Consider the following 14,427-nt stretch of genomic DNA (forward strand, 5'->3'; position numbering starts at 1 on the left):
CAGTAAAGTTAACGCAGACAGCCTGAAAACGTGACCTGATCTCCAGCAGCCATGACCTCTCAAGCTGAGCTTTTATCCAGAATTACATTAGTGTAAATAAATTAGCCAGCTCTGCAATGTCAGACCCGCAGCCTGATGATGTGCCATGACACTCAAAGGGCACTTTTAGCCAGACTGCGCCGAGATCAGCTTAACCTAGATACATGTTCAATCAGATGGTCAACCCTTAAATTTACCTTTCTTTAAATCTGTGCGCATTCTGGTTGATATCACTTCTGCTGAATGACAGGATTGCACAATTCACCTGCCATGGTGCTAAATCAAGCTGATATGACAACTTCGACTTTCAGTTCCTTAACAGCAACCGTACCTGTCTTTAATCTATAGCATGCTAATCACTCTGCTTTTAGAGGTTTTACATGCAGCTGGGGAAAAATTAAGAGACCACTCTATATTTTTAGAACAAATCTGCATTTTTATATTGTTTGATTGTGCTTCTGCTGGCATAAGGCTAAGCTGAGCAGCAGGTTGCTTCCAGGTTCAAAATTTCTAAGATAGCAGGGGCCTCATGTATAAACGGTGCGTACGCACGAAAATGTTGTGTACATCCGTTTCCATGCTCACATTGAGATGTATAAAAATTAAACTTGGCGTACCACTATGCAAATTCACACGGCAGCTCCAGACATGGCGTACGCACATTTCTGCTCGGTTTTGTAAACGGACGGCACCCAGTGGTAAGTCATTGCTACTGTGGTTTCCCTTTTTAAACTCACATGTAATCATGACGCTGACTTTATCCAATACACCGACATTAATTGTATGTTGTTTACAAATATACGGCACTTGATTTTTATTTAATGAAACAGTGCAGAAAATGACAGAACTATTACAACTGCCATGGCAGCTCTTGCGTTATTGGAAGACATAGCTTATGGAAGAATTAGAAGAGAGCGCTTATTCAGAGATCATAGTCATTTCTTGGCCCATGATGATGACTGACTTCTAAGTCGATTCAGATTTCCAAGAGCAATCCTTTTCGAGCTGTGTGCTGAACTGGGGCCAGCATTACAAAGGCAAACGATGAGGAATTGCTCCATATCTGTCCTGTTACAAGTTCTGTCCACTCTCGGGTTCTTAACCACAGGTGCTTTTCAGCAAGAACTTGTGGACCGATCGGATATTTCTCAGTCAACACCAAGTCACGCCATGCCAGCTGTATGGGACGGAATAATCCGCTTGTCACCCAGATATATAACATTTCCTTACACTGTGGCTGAACAGGCAAACATTAAAGCGCAATTTGCAGCGATGTCCGGTTTTCCCAATGTCATCAGAGCCATCGACTGCACGCACATTGCTATAAAAGAACCTTCTGAGAATGAATTTGCTCATGTAAATATAAAGCACTTTCACTCTATTAATGTACAAATTATGTGCAATTCGAACATGCGTCTCATTAATATTGTGGATAGAAGACCTGGCTCAACCCATGATTCGTTCATTCTCAGAAACAATAGTGTTGGAAACAAACTTGAAAACGGGGTGGTACGTGATGGCTGGCCGCTTGGTAAGAAGATTTTCCCCATTTTATAATTTGGCTCAGTATTGTAAGCTTTGTTTGATTTAACCGTTTGACAGTTCCTTAGAGGACTGTGGGTACCCACTGAAGTCGTGGTTTCTCACGCCACTCGCAAACCCACAGAATGAACAAGAGCGGTGTTATAATGATGCCCATTGTTGGGCTCGGGCGGTGGTAGAGCGCACTATAGGGCAGCTTAAAGGCCGTTGGCGCTGCCTGGACAAGACCGGTGGGATGCTGCTATACAGTTTGCAAAAAGTGTGTCGTATTGTATGTAGCGTGCTGCATAATCTGGCACAAAATCTTGACTTGCTGGTATCTGAAGAGCTTAGCCAAGATGAACCTGACCCTGACCCACCAAATTTTCCGCCAAATGGAACAGTGTTACAACTTCATTTGAATGTAATAGCAAGAATGTAAAACAGGTAACCAAAACCTTTTTTTCAACTAATTATTTTAATGTGTTGTTAATATCACATAGCGTATCATTTAGATGTTTTGATTCATTGGCAACATCTCTTACAGCATGTGCTATTGCATTTTGTGACTGCAGCACAGCTTCAGTCAGCACATGGCTGGATGGTCGTCCCCCCGGTTTCCGAGGCACAGGAATGTGTGCAGCCAGCGCCCAAAGATGTGCTCGACACAGCAGTACCATCACCGCCTGTGTCGTCCTCGGCACCTCTTGTACTATTGTCTGTAAGAATAAACAAAAGTAACACCGCATCTTGTATTTATAAACATGCAAGTAATTCAAACAAGTATGGTACGAGAAAAACCCGCGCTGACATCGGAGTCCCCCTCACCTGCAGGGAGAATTCCTGATAAAAGTGTGTCCCCAATTATTGCAGCAACTCGTTGCTCAAAGGCTGTGAGACCGGGAATTCCGCTACCTCCGCCTGTGGTGTTAAGACTCTTACGGTAAGCGGCCACTCGTTTATGTCACGGCTAATGCCACTTCGCACTCGCTGAAATACTTTTCCCACGTGGTTTAACCATTGTTTTTTAAGAAAAACACAGAACAAAGAGGGTATTTCCACAGATTTACATATGCAAATATACATAATTATGGGTGGGTCATTCATGTGCGTAAAATTTCATGCTAATTGGGATTTATAAAGGGAATGTGCGTAGATCTGTGCTTACGCAGTTTTATGCATCTGGATTTTTTCTTGCGTACGCACATTCCTAGTTTTGTCCGTATGGCATGTTTTAGTGTGAATTCTACGCACATCGTTATACATGAGGCCCCAGGACATAAGATGAAGTGGGAGACAGTAGGAATGACCAGAAACCAGTCAGGTAAAGGGCGGAAGCGACTTTCTAATGCCAGAGATGACAGTTAACTTATCCGACAGTTTCTCATGAATCGGAGGACGACATCAAGTGACCTTCAAAAGGAATGGGAAACATTAAGTGCAGGTGTGAAGCCCTTCATTAAAGAGAAACAGAGAAGAACCATGCTGCAGTTTGCAAAATAAATATATATATTATTCACAGACGCACACCCATAAATTGAGAAATGAGTGAAACAAAAAATTGTGCCATGGTCACTTAATTTTTCCCACGGCTGTATTTCGGGGAAGGACGTTTAGCTCTGTGCAAAACCTCGTGGCTAATGCAACTTAACAGGCTGGCGTAGCATTTGAACCTACAGTACTAGGTTCTGTCTATGTTAAAGGTCACGGCTGATGGTGGCAAGTCCCTCTAAAGGGACCCTGCTAGCATATTATGAGAGTACTGACTGAGAGTACCAGCAGAGTGTGACGTAATTGGTGGCTTCCATTCAGAAACAGCAATAGGAATCTGTTATCTCCTCTTCCCACCCAGGCCATAGAGGTATCCAGTCTGTTTGTTTGGTTAGACAGCTCACCCACTCCCTTCCTCTCAAAGATCAAACCACAGTAGGGCTGTTTTATTCAGACTGAGAAACGTTCCTTCTTAGTGCAACAAAGGTACCCCCCCCCCCCATTAAGACCTTGCGCGTCTTCCTCCTTCTCACCATGGGCTAAATTCGGATTTCCACGTAGAAGGCCTCTCATCCAGCTTCCTGAAAAGATCAGCTGTTACTATGTAAGAACACATGCTTCACCCAGTTCTGCTGCCAGCTACACCATTTGCCAGCACAGCTGATATCATCTTTCATGATTTACTTCTAGGAGAGGCTGCTGTGAAACTGGCCTGTCTACCTGCTGATGTAGGGAGAAGCCAAGAGCAACTGGAAATGTGTCTGATCTTACCACAGTGTCACTCACAATTAGATGATAAGACTGAAAAACTATTGAAGGGTGGAGTAACATAATCAACATTCAGAACAAAGCGCTATCGTAACATCACATTGCAGTTACACGGCCATCATTATGTATTATATAAAACCAAAAAATACTGCGACTACAGCTTCTCATGGGTATAAACACCCATGACAAGATCACCTCTTATGCTGCAATCTGCACTTTAAAAAAACTGAATGGGCGGAGCCAGTGGGTGGCATAGAACCAGCATGGGCTGAGTTTCAGCAGTTTCATGTTGCTATGGTGAGGGATTGCAGGTTTGTGCCCAATGACGCCTTAGCTAATGAAACCCAGCTGGTCCTAATCAAACTGATTAATCTGTTATGCACAAGTAGGGCCAGCTCAGTCGATTTAAGGGTGGGAATGTATAGTAAGGTAGAGCTTGTGGTCTGGAAGTATGGAGGGTTCCTATTTGATTTCTTTTAAACTGATACAACAAACAAAAATAGAAAAAGGAAAATTATGTGTGATTTTTGAATGGACAGCCTAGTAATTCACAGAAAGGAGGGACTCTCTGCAAATCAACCAGGGCCATTGGCAGACAGCAACATCAAAGTGATTTTGTAGGCTTCCGGACACTTCTGTAGAGGTATTTTCCATTTGCTGAAGGTAATGTAGTAAATTGATCTCTTGTTTGAGGGTGCGGCCCATAAAAAGGATTTCCTCATTAGAGAGCTTCATCTCTGTCCTTTGAGGTTCTGCAGCCTCTGCTAGGAGAAGGCATGCTTTAGTGTAATACAGGGAGAAATCCTCTTGGCTTCAGTACAGACAGCTGCTGCCATCCTCAGTGTCAGTAAACAAAGTCAAAGACACCATGTAACACATCCAAAACTGTAAAAGTAATCGATGCAACAATGAGGGTTTGCAAATTGCAGAGCTTGACTGCAAAATTCACCACAGGCCTGGTGTAAGGCTACATTTGCAAATGCCTAGTGTCAGGTTTTCACTGTTTGTTATGGTGTTTACAAAATGTTCTCCTGGAGTCTCCATACAGTGTGTTAGATGCACCTGGAGGAGGTCCCATGAGGTTATAGTGTGTGCCCCTGGAGGAGGTCCCACGAATGAGGTTATAGTGTGTGAAATCCACCTAGAGGAGGTCCCACGAATGAGGTTATAGTGTGTGAGATGCACCTGGAGGAGGTCCCACGAATGAGGTTATAGTGTGTTAGACGCAGCTGGTGAGGAGACCTTGTGGCATTAGCCGTGACATAAAACTGCCATTCTGGCAAAAGTTTAATTCAGGACAATGTCTTAGAGTCAGTCATGTAATATTTATGCAGCCACCCATTTTCTGAAACCACTTGCGCCATTCAGGGTCACAGGGGGTCCGGAGCCCATCCCAGAGGCTTTGGGCACTAGGCAGGATAGGGTGACAACCCATGGCAGGGCACACTAACACACCATTCACTAACTCACACACAGACACACAAACACACACACTCACACACCATTCACTTACTCACACACAGACACGCAAACACACATAAACCATTCACTCACGAAACATTCACTTACTCACACACAGACACCCAAACACACACACACACACACAATTCACTTACACACAGACACACAAACACACACACACTATTCACTGACTCACACATAGACACAGACACACACACAATTCACTTACACACAGACACACAAACACACTCACACATCATTTGCTCCCACGAACACACCTACAGGCCATTTGGTATCTCCAATCATCCTCAGCATGGTCCCAGAGGTGTGAGACAACAGTGCTAACCACTGCACCGCCATGTTGCCTATAATAATTTAGTAAATTATGCAGTATTTACAGTTTTGTTGGATTGCTTACGCACTAAAATTAAAAGTAGTACACTATTAGCAAAACCTCACACTCAACAAGCAAAACATCAGCCCATATTTGTACAACTATAAGCACATTGTCAACCTCACACTTGTTGCAAAACTCTACACACAGTGATTTGCAAAACACTAAACACACTTAACATACATCACACAGAAATATCTATCATGAAGTCACTTCCTTGCAATACCAAAGCACTGACTGTCAAATTACCGCACCGTCCAACCAATTGGTTCAACACAGTCATCAGGTGTGCAAACACTTGCTTGCTTAATTGTAGACACACCAATCAGGTGTGTAAGCACTATAAGAAGCAGCAGAGTTCATCGGTCGTCAAGCACAATGGAAAGAGTCAGAGAAAGAGTAAGACGACAAGGAGGACAACGAGGAGGAGGTCGAGAAGGAGGAGGAAGGGGAGGAAGAGGAATCAACAGAGGAAGAGATGGAGGCCATGCTGGAGGTAGAAGAAGAGGAAGACGAAGACAAGAAGGTGCTCAAAGAGGACCAAATCTGACAAATGAGATCCGCGGTTGAATGAGACCACATTGTCAACCACGGCCTGACGCTGAGGGAGGCTGGACTGCGAGTACAGCCAAATCTAAACCGCTACACAGTGGCAAGTGTGATAAGAACATTTCGCCTGGAAAATAGGTACAAATATCACCATATCAAGAACATCTGCACGGTTTCAGTAACTGCTTTACAGTACTGTATTCTATGCAGTATCAGCACTTCTGTTACTTTGTCCTGTGAAATATACTGTACTAATGTTTACTGTTTTTTTCTACATAGGATTGAGGGTCAGGAAAGACAAGGGGGAAGGCCTCCTATGTTCACAGAACAGCAGGAGAGGGAGATAGTAAACATGGTTTTGGCCAACACTGCTATAACACTCAAACAGCTCCAAGCTAACATTGTCAATAACCATGCCAGTTTCAACGATATCCATCAGGTCTCAATATCAACACTGGCACGCATCCTAAAAAAAACATATTCAAATGAAGCAAATTTATCAAGTGTCTTACGAGCGCAGTTCCGAAAGGGTGAAATGACTGCGGCATGATTATGCAGAGGTATGTATTCACTTTAGCAGTGTGATCTTGCATACTGTCTCATAATCTTTTACTGTACTGTAATATGTATAACTACATCTACACTGAACTACACGATTTTGCCTGACACTGTTCTTCAGGTAGTTTTACGAATGGATGGAGAGGAGATCCAGCATGAGTTCATTTACGTAGATGAGGCTGGGTTCAACCTGACGAGAACACGAAGGAGGGGAAGAAACGTCATTGGCCACAGGGCTATAGTCAATGTCCCAGGGCAACGTGGGGGAAATATAACACTCTGTGCAGCCATTACACAGAATGGGGTCCTCCACCGCCATGCCCATATGGGCCCTTACAACACAGCACTCATACTTACATTCTTGGACCAATCGCACAACATAACAGCAGCAAATCAAATCGATCATATGCAATACATTGTTGTCTGGGACAATGTGTCTTTCCACCGCTCTGCTCTGGTTCAGAACTGGTTTCAGCAACATCCACATTTCACCGTCCTATAATGTATCTTCCACCATATGCTCCATTCCTCAACCCAATAGAAGAGTTTTTCTCGGCATGGCGGTGGAAGGTATATGATCTCCGTCTCCAGGCTGAGGTACCCCTCCTCCAAGCCATGGAGGAGGCCTGTGACCAGATGGAGGTAGCAGCAATACAAGGATGGATTCGTCATTCAAGACGTTTCTTTCCAAGGTGTCTTGCTAATGACAATATTGCCTGCAATATTGATTAAATTCTCTGGCCAGATCCAGCTGGGCGGAGTGACAATGTCTAGTGTTTTTTTTTTTTGTAACAGTAAACTTACAGTACAATATATAAAGTGACATGTTGTTACAGTACTATGAATCTCCATGTCAACATTTTGGGCATGTTGAAAAATAAATAAGAACGTAAGAACATAAGAACTATATAAACGAAAGGAGGCCATTCGGCCCATCAAGCTCGCTTGGGGAGAACTTAACTAATAGCTCAGAGTTGTTAAAATCTTATCTAGCTCTGATTTAAAGGAACCCAAGGATTCAGCTTGCACTGCGTTATCAGGAAGACTATTCCATACTCTGACTACGCGCTGTGTAAAGAAGTGCTTCATTAAATCCAGTTTGAAATGTTCTCCCGCTAATTTCCACCTATGGCCACGAGTTCGTGTGAAATGAGTTTCTTCAGTGTGCAACATTGGTCTTGTGTAGTGTTTGGTGGATTTATTTTATATTTGTACTTTGTTGATGGTAGCCTACTCTAATCATAGGGAAGTAGAAGTGCTAAAAGTGTTTTAGGTTTATCACAGCAGAGTGTAACTCGTGCAAACAGAGTATGGTAAATGTGAAACGTGTGTTTCTTATGGTACAAAAGTCTGGTTTTTAAACATAAGTGTATAGTTTTTACAAGAGTGTTTAATTATGCAAAGGATTTGTAGTGTTTTGCTTATTGGGTGTGTGGTTGTGCTAATTGTGTGTACTGTTTTGAAAACACAGGCCCTGTTTTGAAAATCGTGCTTAAGCAATCCAAAAAAACTGTAAATGGTAATATAATGCTTTGGGTGTTAAGGTTTATCATTATTTTGTGATCCAAAACAAGCCACAATAAAGCAGGTAAAGGAAGCCAGCCCCAAACGTACTTGACCTGCTTTTCTATGGGCTTAAAACCATGAGAAGTATATAGCCTCGGTGTATGTGACCTGCTTTCCCCTCCTGTAAATCAGCTTGATACGGTGAGGGTGTAACTGCAGGCTGTGCTGAAGTGTTACTGAGCTGAGAGGCTGGGGGTGAAGTGAGGGCTGGAATTGGGCTGGGCCAGTCATATAACCAGTACATCCGCATCTGATATAACCAGTATGAGGAGTATCTCTGGCTCCATCCACAGGAGGAAGATTCAGCAATAATGACAAGAGAAGGTCAATTTTAGTTACCAAACCCAGTTTTAATTACATGTGTGAGTGCTCTTACGTTCAGAGACCGTTTTAAATGCCTGCAGGGGCATATGTCTAATCTACACTGATCTGGACCCAGAACAAAATAGACCACTCTCTGTGGCCTGGGACTGGGATTCAGTCATTCAGTCACGTGATTCTCTCATTATTTCAGGCATATTTTATATATATATATATATATATGTAATGAGGTGGAGCTGGAGGGTGCGATCTGGTTGGGGCATGGTAATTTCATTAACCTGGCTGCAACAATTAAGCAATCAGCACGCGTATATAGGACCCGGTTGTGGTTGCGTGTGTGACTGATTTGCAAGCGTGACGTGACTCTCCGTGCGCTAGTATCTCCTTTTCCGGAAGTTGTGGCTATATCCAACGCTGCAGTTGCAAGGGCTTGGTAAATCTAGCAGCTTGCGGTTGCTTCCGCTTTTAAGGTTTTCCAACTTTTACCGCGTGTAATCTGCCAGGTATGTCTCGTCTCCTTTTACCAACGTTTGGGTAGTAGGGGCATACCTAATACTGTGTTTGTATTTGTAGTGGATCGCGACTTGGAGTGTCCCGGACCGACGTGAGCCAGACCATCAGCGGGATACTAAGTCACTACAAGTGCTGCTGTTTTGCCCGGAGGTTTTATGTTTTGTTTCATGTTTTAATGGGTTTTAAGTATTAATGTTTTATTGATTGGATGTACATTGGGGGGGTGTCGTTGGGAAGGCTTGGTGCTGGGCGGTGAGGATCCGTGTCGGGCGATACCGCGCTGCGTGGTCGCGTTGCTTTCTTGTAGCCCACCCCTTGGGTGGATGTACGTGCGTCATGTACTGCGGGACCCCTTAGAGTGTTGTCTGACTGTATGCCTCCCATTCCCCTCCCGATAACAGCTGCCTGGTTTGAGTTTTCTCTTTTGTCGTGTGATTAGAGTGTTTTAAACATGATTTGATGTGTATTATTTGTGCTGTGATTTTGGTTTTGTAATTTGCTGTTTGGTTTCTTTGTGTTTTTATTTTGCGTGTTAATAGCCAGCAGCCTAATAAAGGGAGTGTTTATGGTCTTCGCGTCTCCCCTATGGTGATCACGAATCTGTGTCCTTTTATATTGGAGTGGGTTTTGAACTCTGGTATTCTACTTCTCTGGGTGAAATTCCCAGAGTGGCGTAGTCGGCTTGTCCATTTCCGTATTCCCTCGCTACTTCCTCCCTCAGTAACGCCATATATATATATATAAATACACATTTTACAAGACAAGCTGTGACATTTCTTCATTTTCATAGGCTGCACTACAATTTCTAGGTATTTCAAGATGGTACCTGCCCCCTCCCAGGATAACAAAACCAAAACTGTTTCTGACAGGGCTGTTTCACACTACGGATGCTGTAAAGGTTTCATTTGCGAAGGGGTGCCTTCAATAGCTTGCTCAGGGCCGGTGACAGAAATGGTTTACGACTGCGCTTTCATGTACTTCACTACCACCTGTGTTCACCCCAATCGGTACAACATAAACTCTTTTTACAGCATCTGGATCTGTCAAACCAAAGTCACCTAAAAGAGACAAAAATATACTTCCGGCCATCCAGGCAGGAACTGCCATGAAGTGACTGCTGCATTAAATGGCAAGCTTTTCTAGACGGTAGGGGGTGTCTTTGTGGGAGAGGCCATTGTGTTAATAAACATGGTCAGGTATGAGCACTGAGGAAACGGTTCTGCTGGATGTCTGATGGACAGCCACAATTGAGACTGAAAATTGTGACCTTACTGGAACAAAAACCACACATCATGAAAGAACAGCCATCCGTAGAGCCTGTCTTTGAGATATACCTGCAAAAGAATGAGGGACAGACACCTCAACCAAGGCAAGGCTTTAACTCCCTAATTTGGCTGGTTCAGAACCTGTTTGTATGATACTGTAGATACAGTTGTGCTATATTTTTGCCAGTTTACGATGCAGGGTGTTTGAAGCAGTTACCCTTTCAAGACCCGATGCCCAGTTCCCTAAAAACTGCACCAAAATATCCATAACAATACCCATTTTTTGAACTGTCAAGGCACTTACAGACATAAGTACCACAAAAAAAAATCGACGTGGGGAGTTCAGATTCAGTTCATTTCTGCCCACAGAGAGTTATGAGGGATTTATGAGCAGTGAGCTATTCCTGTTTATAGCATGAATGCCGTCTGACACATGGGGGGCAAAAACACCATTTAACAAGGAAGGGATGTCCCGCGCTTGGCATGTAGCAGACTCAGCCCTGAGACACATCTAAAGGATTCAGTGGGAATCCATCATAAAGCCCATCCCGGTGACTGAGAACAGTGCCAGGTGACTGTCTGCTGTGGGAAACGTATGCCAGCTAAACAAATGAACCACAACCGGGAGATGCAGGCTGATTTATCTTTATGACCTGCTCAATGGTGCTATTAATAATGATTAATAATGGCATTCGTGTGTGTGTATATATATATATATATATATATATATATATATGCAGACCACCAGCATGTGGAAGAAAAGAGGGATAAATGGCTTTTCAAACCCTTTCAAATTAATGAAAGAAAAGAGCAACGTTTTTTTTTTTTGGGGGGGGGGAATTTCAGAGGCATCGATATATAGATATTTTTTGTTAGAATACTATGAATACATATAAAATTAATATATGGATGCTCCTCTACTTACGAATGAGATACGTTCCAAACGGCTGTTCGTAACTTTAAATGTTCATAAGTCGTTATTCAATATCATTTTAAGGGTGTACGCAAGTACAAAGAACTGGGATGCGGGAGTAGCAGCCAGAAGTCATGTTAGGTGGGATTGGCGCGCAGAAAAATATTATGTTGTGGACAGGAAATGTGAGCCCAAGCAACACAATTTGGACTTACAGTCCTCTTCGTTAGCATGTCTGAAAATTCATAAGTTGAAAGTTCGTAAGTAGAGGAGCGTCTGTATACTATTATAAATTCTTTATTCCTGGCTCCCATTTCCAATAATAGGAAACAAATCAGGCAGATTGTCAACATTTTAGATGTAATACAATGAGCATTTTAAGGCTTCAATGTCTGGTGTGGAGATTACTGTGGGGGCCTTTTCCTAGAATTTGTGGTGATCTAAACTGAGATCTTTGTACAGCTCCAGGGTTTCAATGGAAAATTACAGGCTTATTATCAGTGAGACATCACTCAGGGAGAAGATTAACATTCTTCAGTTGTGGATTAGTAGTAGAAAATGAAATATTTTATTTCAATTAGTTTGAATAACTTGAATTTAAAAAAAACAGTGAGAGGAAAAAATGCAAAAAGATTATTCTCCTTGGATGTACTTCTGAAAATATGTTGATGTCATTTGACATCAAAATTTTTGCTTACCTGTTTTAAAACTGTTCACGGAAAACAAATCAGGATTCACAGCTGATTAATGGATGATTTTGTGTTACTGAGCAAGATTCTGAATGGAGCCATTTTACTAAAAAACGCACTCTGAGGCTAGGGTTATATATACTCTGTGATACATGGTCTGATACATACCACTTTCAATAAAAGTATTAGCAAGGTAATTAAATAAAATTGAAACCACAAGTATTTTGAAATCACAAGTCATGCAGAGGCACAGGGCAGCAGAGGTGCGTAAATACTTGCAGGGCAGCATAATACATTCAGGAAGGGCTTATTCTCTTTCCAAGTGCTCTTTTAAAATATATTCTTATACGTCTGGTCAAGCTGCTGGATGGTTTTAGATAGTCGGGCTCCCAACTGCCTGGCCGTCAACAAACTGAATATATTTTGCAGGGAAACTGGTTTAGATTTCAACTTAGAACTTTAGAACTTTGGCATCTAAGATGGTGAGCAGAATGTGTCTGAATTAGTGAACATTGATTGGCAGGTACGCTGCTCCACTTCTGATACATGTGAACTGTTTTTTAGCAGCTTCTGTGTATGTGTGTGTAGAGGCATGAAGCTGCTTCCCACTGATAAAGCCCAACCTTCTGTTCCCTAACAGCAAATTTCATTCCGTATCTGCATTTGCAAACAAGAAAAGAAAAATAATGAAATGTCTCCAGTATTTTATTTGCCCCTTTCACCTCATATGTTAAATTTGAACTTTATTACAGTTAAATATAACCACCGATGCCAAAAATCATCTCATAATTTTCCCATAACGCTTCACCTTTAGCAGAAGAAATCTCTGCAGTCTGGCCCCACTGAAGATTAATGAGTAAGATCTCTACCCTATGAAATGTTAATGAGTAAAAATTGTATGAGTATTCAATGAGTCTATGAGTGGTCATGATTTCCACCCTAAAAAGACGTGTGTTCACTGGAAGAGTAATGTCCTCTGACAGTGTATGCCACACCAACAATCAGTCCTATCTGTGGCATAATGGTACTACTCAAAACAATTATTTATTATTGGGAGATCAAGTACAGACAGGTACTCTTCTCATCTGCCTTCCTCTTATAATAATTAATAATTAATAACTTCAGCATAAGTCATGCTTACTAATTTCATCTGAGAGAGATGTTACAAAGACACGTATGTTGATAATTCTATTATTTTTAGCACTCTCATACCATTGAAACAGGTCTAAATCACCCTAGCGGTGCTCTTGATAGAGTCAGTCTTTTTTACATTACTTGCATCATAAACAATAAGGGAATGTGTGAGCCATCTTTTGTGCATGTACAAACAGACTTGTGTTGATAAATAAACTGTACCCTTATCTGGGGTATTTATATTTATGAGCAGTTTAATGATAACATCCATCACATTTATATGGATATTACTATCCATATGGATATCCATTCATATGCAGTTCAGAAGCCTAAAGTGCATCTGATTTCATTATGCAGTGTGATATCTCCTACTGAGCTCTCTTCCCACTGCCCTCAGACTGGTTTCTCCTACTGAGCTCTTTCTTCCCACTGCCCTCAGACTGGTTTCTCCTACTGAGCTCTCTCTTCCCACTGCCCTCAGACTGGTTTCTCCTACTGAGCTCTCTCTTACCACTGCCCTCAGACTGGTTTCTCCTACTGAGCTCTCTCTTCCCACTGCCCTCAGACTGGTTTCTCCTGCTGAGTGCTCTCTTTACCCAGCACTCCGAGACTGATGTTCAGGGGCGCCGCTAGCAATTTTGGGCCCTATGACAAAATATGAGGTTGGGCCCCCCTACCACACCCATTCAGATCTCTGGGGACCCCTAAAGGGCGTGGGCCCTTAGAATTGTCCCAACTTTCCCCCCCTTAGCGGCGCCCCTGCTGATGTTTCCCATCTATGTCTCTTTTCCCACTAACTGACCACCTTTTGATAAAAGTATTGACCTCTTCCAGGCCAAGTCCACATATTTAGTGTACATGGGGGTGATTTTTTTCCCTCTGGTTTGGTCAAAGACAAAAATACAAGTTTGGTTAAAAATATGCAGAATGTCACTCTGTGGTGTGAGGAGAATCACTGCATATCAAAGAACTGAAAATCTATGACAAGAAGTAAGCACAATTCCTTATAGACCTTGGGTTTGACAATTACAGTTACAGCATACTGTCCCAGCAACTACCGCTTGACGTTCCCATAACCTGACAGAAGACAGTGAGGTCAATGCTGACATCTGCTGGTCATAAGACAAATGATGTAACGTGAGTATACGTAGTTCCCTGTTCAAAGGCAATATCCGCTGAAGGATTGCCTCACAGGAACACAATGCCAACCATAAAATGACCATTAAACCATTTAAAAGGTCCGTC

General features: G+C 42.5%; 1 long non-coding RNA gene across 1 annotated transcript; it reads left to right on the forward strand.

Annotated features, from left to right (window-relative positions):
• Nucleotides 1–8,840: 8,840 nt before the first annotated feature.
• Nucleotides 8,841–9,752, forward strand: LOC125747397 (uncharacterized). The gene is made up of 2 exons (XR_007399295.1): nt 8,841–9,171; nt 9,242–9,752. It is a non-coding gene; the product is annotated as an uncharacterized LOC125747397 (long non-coding RNA).
• The last annotated feature ends 4,675 nt before the right edge of the window (nt 9,753–14,427 follow it).

This window comes from Brienomyrus brachyistius, chromosome 8 (genome assembly GCF_023856365.1).
Source record: "Brienomyrus brachyistius isolate T26 chromosome 8, BBRACH_0.4, whole genome shotgun sequence".
Classification (NCBI taxonomy): Eukaryota; Metazoa; Chordata; class Actinopteri; order Osteoglossiformes; family Mormyridae; genus Brienomyrus; species Brienomyrus brachyistius.